Here is an 11,292-nt window from a genome sequence, read left to right on the forward strand (position 1 = left end):
CTTCTGGCTCTTCATTCAGTCCCAGAGCGTCATCTCCGGTGCTGCTTATCTGGATACTTTCTGCTAGGCTTTGTCTTGTGGGAAGATGACAGCAACTTTGGACAAGCTGTGGGGCTCTGAGCAGAACTGCTCCTCCCATGGGTTCTATATCTGAAACCTTATCCTGCAGCTGGGCTGTTCTGGTGGTATGATCCAGCCTACACCATCAGCAAACACTAAAATTTGTATCTGTGAGCGGATCCAGCTCTCCTTGCCCAGGATAGGGGCTGGCTGGATGAATCCCATTCACCTTCACCAAAATGCTGGCCCTGGGCTTCCCACTGCCTTCCTAGCCCTGCTAGGAAGAGGGAGAGAACCAACCTCCAGCCCAGAGCTTTTAGTTTTGTTTATCCATCTGCTTGTGAGTTTTGTTCTGATTTTTGGTACCTGAATATACAGACAGATCTTTCCAAACAATAACAACAAAAATCCCAGCCCATCCAAAGGAGAGAGATGGGTTTCCAACGATGCTGGGCAAACCCATTTTGAGCAAAGATCCATTTTTTGCTGGCAGGAATTAGGGTTCTCACCCCAGTGTGCCTCACAGGCATTTCCTGAAGCTAGAAAGGTACTGGGATAATCTTGATGATAGAAGAAGGGATGTGGGAGTTTTTTGGTACCTGAATACTGATTCCTCAAAGCTTGATCTTCATAGCTGGTCATGCTTGTGGATGCAGGGGAAAGCAGAAGAAAAGCATCGACTGGAGGACAGGAACAGCAGCAAAACCCTGCCAGCCCCCAAAAGCGGCCAGGCTGGGATGTTGGGATGTGCCCTCTTCTCCTGTGCACATGATGACTTTGATCCTTGCCTAGTGCCCTGGAGAAATCATGGTCTGATTCCTTGGTTCTAAGCAGGCCTGGAGTAGGGGACTGACCAGGCTGCTCTTCCTGGTCCAGATTCCTGCAGTCAAAGGAAGCCCAGCAGCTGCCTGACATGGGGACCTTTGTCCCCATGGTTTTATGTGCAGAATAGGCTCAGCCACCAGCCAGGTGCACCCTTACCCACTCCCACAGTACCCTTTGCAAAGGGAGGGGAGGCCATCCTCTCTGCCACCGATGCACCCATCTTCTCTTTATGGATGGTAGCAGTAAAACTTGGAGATGAAAGAGAAAGCCCAGGAGGACAAGCAAATAGTAGATCTGTCCTGCTGCCAGAACCCTCTGGAAAGTACCTTCCACAGGAGCCATCTCTCCCAGCAACGTGGTAGACATTAATGAGGAGCTTAGTTCCATTTTCTGTGTCACTTCCCACCTCTTCTTCATGTTTTCCATGTAGGAAAGGCTGTGACTGGTGTGCCTCCCTGGCCAGGGGGCTAGGGAAAACTTCCTTCTCTTTCTCTCAAGTGCTCTGCAATATAAAGGCATATCTGTATGGCATAATGGCTCTGGGGCTGTAGGAGATACAGAGCAGGTGGGCACCTCTAGCTTGGATGGGGCTGGAAGGGGATTGAGGAACAGCCAGCTGCTCCCTGAGATCCGCTTGGGAGCAGATCGGAGGAAGAACCATGGGATAAGGGCTGGGTAGTTGGGAAGAAGAGGAAATTTGGAGCTTTTGTCCCAGTTCCTCCATCCCTTCTTCCCAGCTCTATCTGCTGGCCATCGTGTGCTTATTTAGAGGGATGTGGCAGCTGTTCTGTGCCATTGGGAGGGTCACCATCTGCAGCCCCATCTGCTGCCTCTTCCAGCACGTCTCACTCTTCTCTGCTTTCTCACAGAAAGAAAGGTTTCCTTCTTGCAGATGTGTTAGCAGGGAAAACTCTCCTCTGCTGGGCTGTGCACCATCCCCACAATGGAAGCACACAACTGTGTTTATACGTGTTCTTTAATCTTGTTTAAACTCTCAAGCCATGACTTTCCACTGTTTCTAGGAAGATGCTGCTCCAAATAAGCAACACTGTCAAATGTCTTCTGAGCCTGTGAGGTGATCTCTGGTGAAAAACTTGAATAATTTTCATTGCAGTGCTGTGCAAACTGTAATTTCCCATCTTGTATTTAGATGCTGTGATTTTTGGAAAGGCACTGACCAGTATATTAAAGGATAGATAGCAGCCACTGTCTTACAAAGAATGAAAGCAGAAGTGTCTCGGATACACTGCAATTATAGATTCATTCAGCGCTCATAGTGCTTGGTTTCATTTCTCAGCTGATGCACAGTGCTTCAGAATTTGGAGCCAGCTGCCTGCAGGGAATTCCCAGTGCTGATGCCCATGGGGTTTCACTGCCTGTCCTGGGGGAGAGGCAGGGCTGAAGTCCACTGGGCTGAGCCCATGCTGTGCCACTGCTGTTTGCTGGGTTTGGTTGGCCTGGGCAGGGCTGGTCCTGGAGATCTGCAGTTTACACCTTGGCTAGAGAACTATGCCTTCTTTTCATTGAAAAAGGGCCAGGAGCAGAAGGTATTTGCAGCATGACGGGGGATGGCAGGAGGGAAGCTCTCTCCACCTTGGCCTGGTTTCAAGCTAAACTGCTATCCAATCCTGCTGACAGCAAATCAAATGCAGGTGGCTTGCTGCAAAAATTCACATCTTCTGGCATGCTTGTGTGCTGGAAGACCAGCATTTAAAACAGTGTTTGTGCAGACTAAAGCAAAAAATCCCTACAAAGGGCCATTTATGAGTCAGTCTCATACCATGAAGTGCTCAGACCAGCAGCCCAGCTTGGCAGCAGGTGCAGTGGTGTGAAGAAATGGGAACTGTGCTATGGCTGCTGGATGAGGCCAGTCTGTGGGTGCTGAAAGGTGCAGGCAGCATGATGGAGGGACAGAACTGCCATCCAGAGGGACTCAGACAAGTTGAGAGGTGGGCACATGTGAACCTCATAAAAGCCAAGTGCAAGGTACTGCACCTGGGCTAGAGCAAAGCCAAAGATCCATACAGATTGGGTGATGGATGGATGGAGTGCAGCACTGAGGAGAAGGACTTTGGTCTGTTGGTTGAAGAGAAACACACAATGAGCTGACAATGAGTGCTTGCAGCCCAGAAGGTCAATCATGTCCTGGGCTGCATCAAAAGGAGCATGGACAGCAAGGCGATGAAGGTGCTTTCCAGTGCAAACACCTATAGGACAGCTGGGAAGGGACTCTTTACCCAGGAGCGCAGTGATAGGGCAAGGGGCCATGGCTTTAAACTAAGAGAAAGTAAAGTTAGATTAGATATTAGGAATAAATTCTTTCCTATGAGAATGATGAAGTGCTGGAGAAGGGTCCTTGGAAGATCTGTGAGTGCCCCAACTCTGGAGGTGTTCCAGGCCAGCTTGGATGGGGCTTTGGGCAACCTGATCTGTTGGGAAACATCCTTACCCATGGTAGGGGGCCTGTAACTGTATGGTTTTGAAGGTCCCTTTCAACTCAAACCATTCTGTGGTTCTGTGATGAGTGGGTACAGGTCTTCTGGATTGCAAGGAATGCAGCCAGGCTCTGTTCCCTTCTCTCCTTCATTTCAATCCGAGCTACATTCAGCAAAAATATTGGACACAATTTTGTTGGAGAGGTGGTTCTGGAGAAGAGTGGGAGATGGGTCCAGGAAGGTGGGCATCCACTTGAGAGGGCTTTGGAGATGGGCAGTGAGTTTGATGTTTGATGGGAGGCTGAATACTCTGACCTCCAAGCACTGTCTGAAGGAACTTGGGTATACCCTGCTTCCAGGAATGGATGAGATGGTGTCCAAATACACAAAAGCCTGCTGCAAAAAAAAAGTGAAGAAACTGTTTTCTGAGTTCACTTCTGGTAGGACAAGAAGTCACAGGAAATCTTGGAGTCAGATGCTGGGGGGAAATTCCACTTATCTAGAAGGGTCAGCTAAGGAAATGCTGTGGATTTTACAGTCCAAACCTGCTGAGTTGTGCTGGCCCTGGCTTTGCACAGGGTGGACTGGATAACGTGGGGCAGCGTTTCAAAATCCTTTCTTTTCTGTATTTTTCAGGTCTCTCAGTATCCCAGCAGGTGAAGTGGGCTTTCTCTGCCTTGTGCTGTATATCTGAGAGCTGCGTGCAGTCATGGAGATTCTTGACTCAGAGGACGGTGACACCCTGGCACTGCTGCCCAAGATCTATGCTGCCCCATCCCTGGAGGTGCTCAAGGCTGGGTTGGATGGGGCCCTGGGCAGCCTGAGCTGGTGGGGGCAACCAGCCCATGGCAGGGGTTGTAAATGGGTGGGATTTGAGCTCTTCTCCAAGCTGAGGCAGTCTGTGATTCTATGATTCTAAAGAGTATGAAGCATGGGAATTTTAAACAAAATTGGCCCCAAAGTTTCCATGCTCAGTGCTGTAAGAGAATGAGGAAAAGCTTTAGCAGAAAATATCTGGAATTGGATCAAGAGCAACACACACTCCTAAACAAAGGAGATACATGGCCTTGAAAGAAAAAGCAGATGTAAACAGAGATGAAGGGGGCAGACAGCAGGTTGGGTTTCTCTGGATCTCATTTGTCTTCCTTGTGCTGCAGCTGTCTCAAGTTGAGTGCTGTGGGGCCACAGTGTGCCAGGACACGCCGGGCCATCCATCATGGCTTTGCTAGCTGCCAGGGCAAGCCCATGCCGAGCAGAAGCTCCCAGCTGTGCTGAGGGATTCTGCCTCCTTTGATTCATCAGTGCGAAGGCTGCAGCCTTTCTATACATTTTGCAGGCAAATGCAGGCACAGAACTACTTCTTCCAGCAGGGCCTTGACCCTTGCAAACGTGACCTCACAAAGCTTTTGTACAAGAGCTCTGGCTGGGCTTCAGGGGGGTCATTGCTCTCCTGCTCCCAGAACCACTTCATCTTCTGGGAAGGGATTTCTCCTGCTCTGGATCTTGCTCCTTTTCAGGTATGGCTGGTTGCAGTAATAAAAGGTTTCTAGGCCCACCAGCCAAATCATTCCCCTTTCTGGGCCAGTACTTGAACAGCCTCAGTCTGCTCAGTATTGCTGCTTCTCTTTCAGTGAAGCTGCTCTCAGTGCCAGACTGAGCATGAAGAGGAAGGACAGGTAATTCTGCAGTGCTTTGGCTTGAAACTGCTACAGAGGGTTTCCTCTGAAAGCCTTTCCTCTGAAAGTATGAGAGCAGGTACTAGCTGTCTGAAGAGCCAGCAGCTCTGTGCCACCCTTACATGGACCATCACGGACAGAATGGGCAGAGTCCAATTCAGAAGTTCCCAAGTGAATTTTTTCTCTGCTGTTTGCAAAGGAAGTCGCCATGGTGGTTGGGTCTGTGGGGGCTTCCCACAGGTCAGAAGGGTCTGCACCTTCCTTCCCAGCATTCCAATGGGAAATCCTTGATACTCAGGATTTCCAGAATATGACCAAGGCCAGCAAAAAGTCATCAGAAGGAGTGAAGCTGGAAGGCAGAACGGCTAAGAGGGCAAAGGCTGCAGAGGGCATGGGAGCTGGGGAAATCTCCAAAGACAATGCAATGTACCAGGCTGGTATTCCTACCAGGGCACAGTAGCTAAGAGTGGAAAGTCCCTGTCTGGCTCTTCAGCGTTTGATAAGCCAGGCTGGCCCTGTGCCCTGCTGAGGCAGAATGTGCTTGTGGATCCCTTGTTACAGGAAACAGAGGGGAGAGGACTCCAGGCATCAGTTAGCATGACAGGAAAGCAAAAAGCAGCCAGGTCCTTCCTTCTGGCAGCTCCAAGTCCAGCTGAGGAGAGAGGGGTCCCTGAAATTGCACAGGGACTGCTGGGAGGTGTAGGCAGCAAGTCTGTCTTACCTGTGGGCTGTGTGATGTTGCAGCTTGCTGGAAGCCTGATCTCTCTCCCTATTCCTAGCAATGCCACTGTCCCCTCAGAATTGCACCATGGAGGCCTTTTAAAGTCTGTTAGAAACCTCCTCCCAGTGTTTCACTGCAGTGTTCCCAGGGCCAACCCAGCTGCTCCAGTGCTGCAATTGTCCCCAGGCCTAATTGGAGCTATGTCTCTCCCTGCAGTGACCGAGTGGGAAATTTAAAGGAAATGGAAGCACCTTGTCTGGGCAGCAGAACACTCTGGGAGTTCCCGGTCTCAGGGCTGCAGCCACACTGCCCAGTGTCATTCCCTGAGTTTGTCCCTGCTGACAGACTGAAAACACACACGTCCATGCTAACATGCCCCTGTGAGGTCAGAAAACCCACCAGGTTTGCAGCTGTGTGGGACAAGGCTGGCCTGCAGCGTGTGCAAGCACAAAGAACTGTCCAGCTAATGGAAGTGGTTTTTCAGGAGCTCTGAGCCACACACAGCAAATACGCTGCACTGACATTGTTTACCTTCATAGCAAAATAAGCTGCTGATTATGCAGCAGTAGATTAAAGGGCTCTTAATATCTTTATGGGGTACAAGATACACAAACTCAGCCTGGTAACTGTCCTCAAGGGGGAAGGAAAAGGTGAAGGCAAATCTAAATAATCAAGGTAGAGCTCAGTACTTTATACAATCTTTTTACAATCTGCTCAGACTTGCAGATAGCACAGCCCTGCATGCATTTGTGTTATTATTCAGAGCAGTATAATATCCTTAAAGGGACACTTGCAGCTCTTGCCCCCTCATCTTGACCCCTCTCCTCTTGCACTGCACCAGGGCTGTAATTCAGTGCCTACATTTTGCAAGAATATTCCTCCTCTATTCCAGATAACACTGAATTGCCACCGCAGCTGCAGTGATTTTATGGGGAACGTCATGCAAGCCGGCAGCGTGAAGGTCAGGGTGAGGCGAGCCTCACCTCTGCAGAGGCTGATGGCAATTCATCCTTTGCTGCTGATAGATTAGAGGCACTTTATCACTGCGTCCTGCCTCCAGCATCAGTGGCAGCTCATCAGTGGCGGCCCTGCAGCCTCCTTGTTATTCCTGGGACAGCCAAGGAGCACGGGGTCAGGGGGAAAGGGGAGATGTTGGAATTAAGCAGCAAATGAAAACTGGGCAGCACCTCCTTCACACACTGCTTTGGGTTTCTGCCATCTCCCACCACCATGGTGCTCGGCCTCCTTATGTGTCACTGTCCTTTTGTCTTTTTCCCTACTTGCTGGCTCCCAGCTGGGCTTTGGGGAAAGCTACAGGGCTTATTGTTCCGGGGAACCACAGCTGTGGTCATGGTAGGCTGTGCTGGAGGCTGAGCTGGGAACTTTCGCTTCCTTTCACAGGCAGTAGGCTGGCAAAGGCAGCAGATCCATTCAGGGTCTTTTCTTCAAATTGTCTGCTTGCAGGAGGAAATGAAAGCACAGCCCTTCTGGCACTGTTACCTTTCTGTTCATCTCCAGACCTGGTAAGCTTTCATGCCTGTTGTGGGCTTCCAGGCAGCTGAGTGGAGCAGGAAGCACTATGGGAGAAGTCAGGTCAGGGCGTCACCCACTACTTCTTTACCACAGTGTAGGAACTTCTGCATTAGCAGGAATGCGTTGAAAGGAACAAAATGTTATCTACTGCAGAACTTCATCCTGGAGCAGAGCCAAAGTGCTTATGCAAGAGGAACAAGCAAACCATTGAAATCCCACAGCTCCTTAGCTGGAGTAGTGTGGTGCGGCTCCTCTGGTGTTTCTGCTTTGTGCTGGAGAATGTTGAGCCAAAAGATCTCCAGAGGTCCCTTCCAACCTCAACCATTCTCTAATTCTATGCTCTCTGCTATCTGCAGCAGCAGAAGGATCTGAATGCCCTTGTAGCTTCAGGAGAGCAGCTGTCCTGCTGGTTGTCTTGAGACCACTTGAGACCACAGCCTGAACAGGTTCCAGCCTCCATGAGCCCAAGACGAGTGAAAAAGCAATGCTGGTGCATGCTGTCCATGGCAGCCGGTCACCCATCAGGTGCCACACAGAGGCAGGAAGCATTTGCTTGATGAAAAGCACCCAGGATGAAAAATCCCAAAACCTGCAGAAAAGGGCCAGAACCACTCCTAGAACCTGAGCTGGAAAGCTGAGGCCAGACACACATCATGGCAAGGCCATGTCATCTGCAGGCAAGGGGAATTGCCCATCTCTTGGTGTGCTCAGGTCAAAGGTGGAGCCAATAGCCAGGGGTAATGGGGTATCAGTTAGACTGGGGGGGCACTGGAGGTTCTCTGATGCAAGCACCCAGGTTGGGCAACCAAATATTTTTCCCTGTGTCAAACCCTGCTGGATCTTTATATCACACTGTGCAGTGTGACACAGCCAAATCCATGCTGAACTGCTGCTCTGCTGATTCTGGGGACAGAGGAACTGGGAAGCATCTGGGCACTGGGACACACCAGAGCCCAGCACCATCCCTTTGTCACAAGCATTGTCCAGGAGCCCAGCTGTGAAGTGAGCCAGCAGGGCTTCTGCTTGCACTGCTTGTGGTCTGGTAGTGGCTGTGGTGGGGCAATGGGTTTGGCCAGGCTGCCCTTGGCCACACGCCGCTCACCAGCTCCCTTGGTTTCTATTCCCCGATCACTCTCATCCTTTCATTTTCTACATTTTCCAAGGAGGGATTTCCCATCCTCAAGGAAGAAAAGGCATTAACCTTTCCCAAAGAAAGTGTCCAGGAAGCCCAGATGGCCCTCCTCTCCTAGGAATAAGCAACGTCAACTGACATCCCTGTGCAGGAAACACTGGAAGCAGCAAATGAAGCTGGCGCTGCCAGGAGCAGGGCTTTGAGCACTTCGTGGAGGAGATGCAGCAGCTGCTGCTAGTTCATTAACATCTTTCCCCAGACCCTGTCCTCTTGCATGGAGCTGACATGACACATTCCTCTCCTAGTGTTGTTGCACTGGCATGATTTGCCTGCATTCAATGTTTGCTGTCCACAGATAGCTCCTTATTTAGCTATGACATGTCATGTTTAACTGCGTAGAAATACTGCAGCAGTGCCAGGGCCAGCAGAAAACTCACAGAAGAAATCTTCTGCATGAGGTTAGTGTGGTGACCATAGGATGCTCCAGGGCTGAATTCAGGCAAACACACACAAGCCTAGAAACACATCTGAGCTGGCAGAAGATCTTACATAAGCACACACATCTACCTGCAGAGCCTTCATCCCTTCCTTCTTTATTTGTGCCTAGCATAATGGCTTGCACATGGAGCTGGGTGCTTTCCCTCCTGCAAGCAGTTTTGAGCACAACTTTGGCTTGCAAACCACAGCATGATTAATTCCCAGCAAAGCTTCTAGGTTTAGCTCTATGGCTGCCCATGGTTCAGGGTGTTTCACAGGGTTGATCAGATGCCTCCCATGCATTGAGCCAGAGATTGGTCTCTAAGACTGGGACAAAACCACAAGAGTGGGAATGAAGGACAGTCCAAGGAATGGAAGAGAAGCAGAATGTCTCTGGCATGCCTGTGCTGGGGTCCCACCACCCCATCCCCGCAGCAGGCAGTCCCAGACCCAATCCCAAGCTTTTGCTCTGAGGATGGATTTTCTCAGCCTCCCCTGCCGGAGGAAGTCATGTTCACTTCTTGAATGCTATTTTAAAGACAGTGTTTGCCATCTAGTGGGAAAGTAAGGTCTGAGCATCCTTCTGTGCTTTGAGACTGAAGGAGGATGGGCTCCTGGCTCTGCTGGTGCCCAGAATACATGGGGAGCTGAAGGAAATGCTTTGGAATAGGGGAGAATGCACCATATCCTAGACAAATGGTGCCTTGCAGCCTGGCATCCTCCCAGAGACTGGTACCTTCCTTGTCAGCATCTTGGGGAGCTCCCTTGGGGAGCAGGATGCAGCTGCGGGGAGGTGAGCAGGTGAGAACACTTCCTATCACTTCATGAAGGAAGCCGCTGAAATGTTTCCCTCTCTGCTGTGGACCACACAGCTCAGGAGGCAGATGGATGAGAGACATGAACTCTTGCTTAAACACCAGTCCTGTCATCTGTGCAAAACTAAAGCAGACAGAGAGCTCAGTGCTTGGTGAGGTTATCCCAAATGCTGCTTCTGGTTTGAGTTAGCAACAGTCATTTCCTGGGAACATAACGAGCAGCTAAGCTGCTGGCTTCAGCCTCCCAGAATCTCTGTGTCCCTCTGTTTGGCATTTCTAGGCTGTGAAAGACAAGGAAGCATCCTGGAGGCAGGGAGTGGAAAGAAAGGAAAGAAGCAACCTGTTCCTGCAGGGAGAAGCCCATGATGGGACAGCGAGAGTTCTCAGACTTCATCCGTTTCCACATATGGGCGCCAGTAAATGTGGACTTTGGTTTATGCCTCGTTCTCTTTCAGGACATGGAGTTTTCAGCTACTAAGAGGGGTAGATAAAGAGAGTATGGGTGACTCAGTGGACTCCTATGAACTGGGGACTTAGACCCTCTCTCAAGACCCCAGGCAGAGGTGCACTGCTAGCAGACGTGTTGAAATCTACAGTGAATGTTCATCACTGTGTTTTTAAAACATTTGTGTCTGGATTCACTGTGCCCCGGGGGCCGGATGCCTTCCCTGCTTACACTGCAGGCACATCATGAAATAAGGGGGATTGAGATGTCACTTCTCTGCCTGGCACTGGGGCTGTATTTCTGGGACCTGCCTCACTACTGCTTCAGGCTGTGTCTCCTTGTGCAAGATGTGATGCCACTTCCATGGGGACTGGGTGTGTAGGGCACCAGTGCAACTTGTCCCTAAACAGTGTCCTTGCTCTGACTGTGGATCTTATGTATTTGGCCTCCCAGGCATTTTTACAAACCAGTCCTTGCACAGTGAACATCCTTGATGCTAAGGATGACATTTGGGTGTCCGTCCATCCATCCATCCATCCATCCATCCATCCATCCATCCATCCATCCATCCATCCATCCATCCCTTCCTCCCTCTGTCCAGCAGTCCTTCCATCACATTATACATCAATATGACTCTTTCCCTCAATATATGCATTCTTCCCTTCCTTCTTAATCAACCTGTCTATTCCTTCCTTTCTCCCATGCCCCAGAATATGCATATGCCTCTGTGTTTTCTAGGATCTTCTTGGGGCTGCTTCTACCTCTTAAAGGAGAAGAATGCAGCAGGAGAACAAAGTGAGAGCTGCTTTGCAGACAACCGCCTCCCCTCGCTCAAAGAACATCCTGGTCCTGGCAGAGATGGTGGAGAGCAGTTAGGGCTTGAGGGCCAGCCCAGACATTTGGCAGGATCTGTGCCACCCGAGACAGCCAGGCACTGCACACAGCCACCCACCCCGTGACCCATCGGGGCGAGGCGAGTTTGGCAGTACCTCCTGCCAGTGCTGCTGGAGCCAGAGCCACCAAGGAGCCCCAGCCCCAAAGGAAGTGCCCTGGCCCAGCGGAGGGACAGGGAGGTGCCGGCACTGGGACTGCTCTCATGGTCCTTTCCTGTTTTTCTCCTCCGCAGCTTGGAGGCAAAGTTGACTTTGGCATCCAGAGCCCTCTCCTTTATCC

This window comes from Lagopus leucura, unplaced genomic scaffold, assembly GCF_019238085.1.
Source record: "Lagopus leucura isolate 7727_CA_CO unplaced genomic scaffold, USGS_WTPT01 Super-Scaffold_650, whole genome shotgun sequence".
In the NCBI taxonomy this organism is placed as follows: Eukaryota; Metazoa; Chordata; class Aves; order Galliformes; family Phasianidae; genus Lagopus; species Lagopus leucura.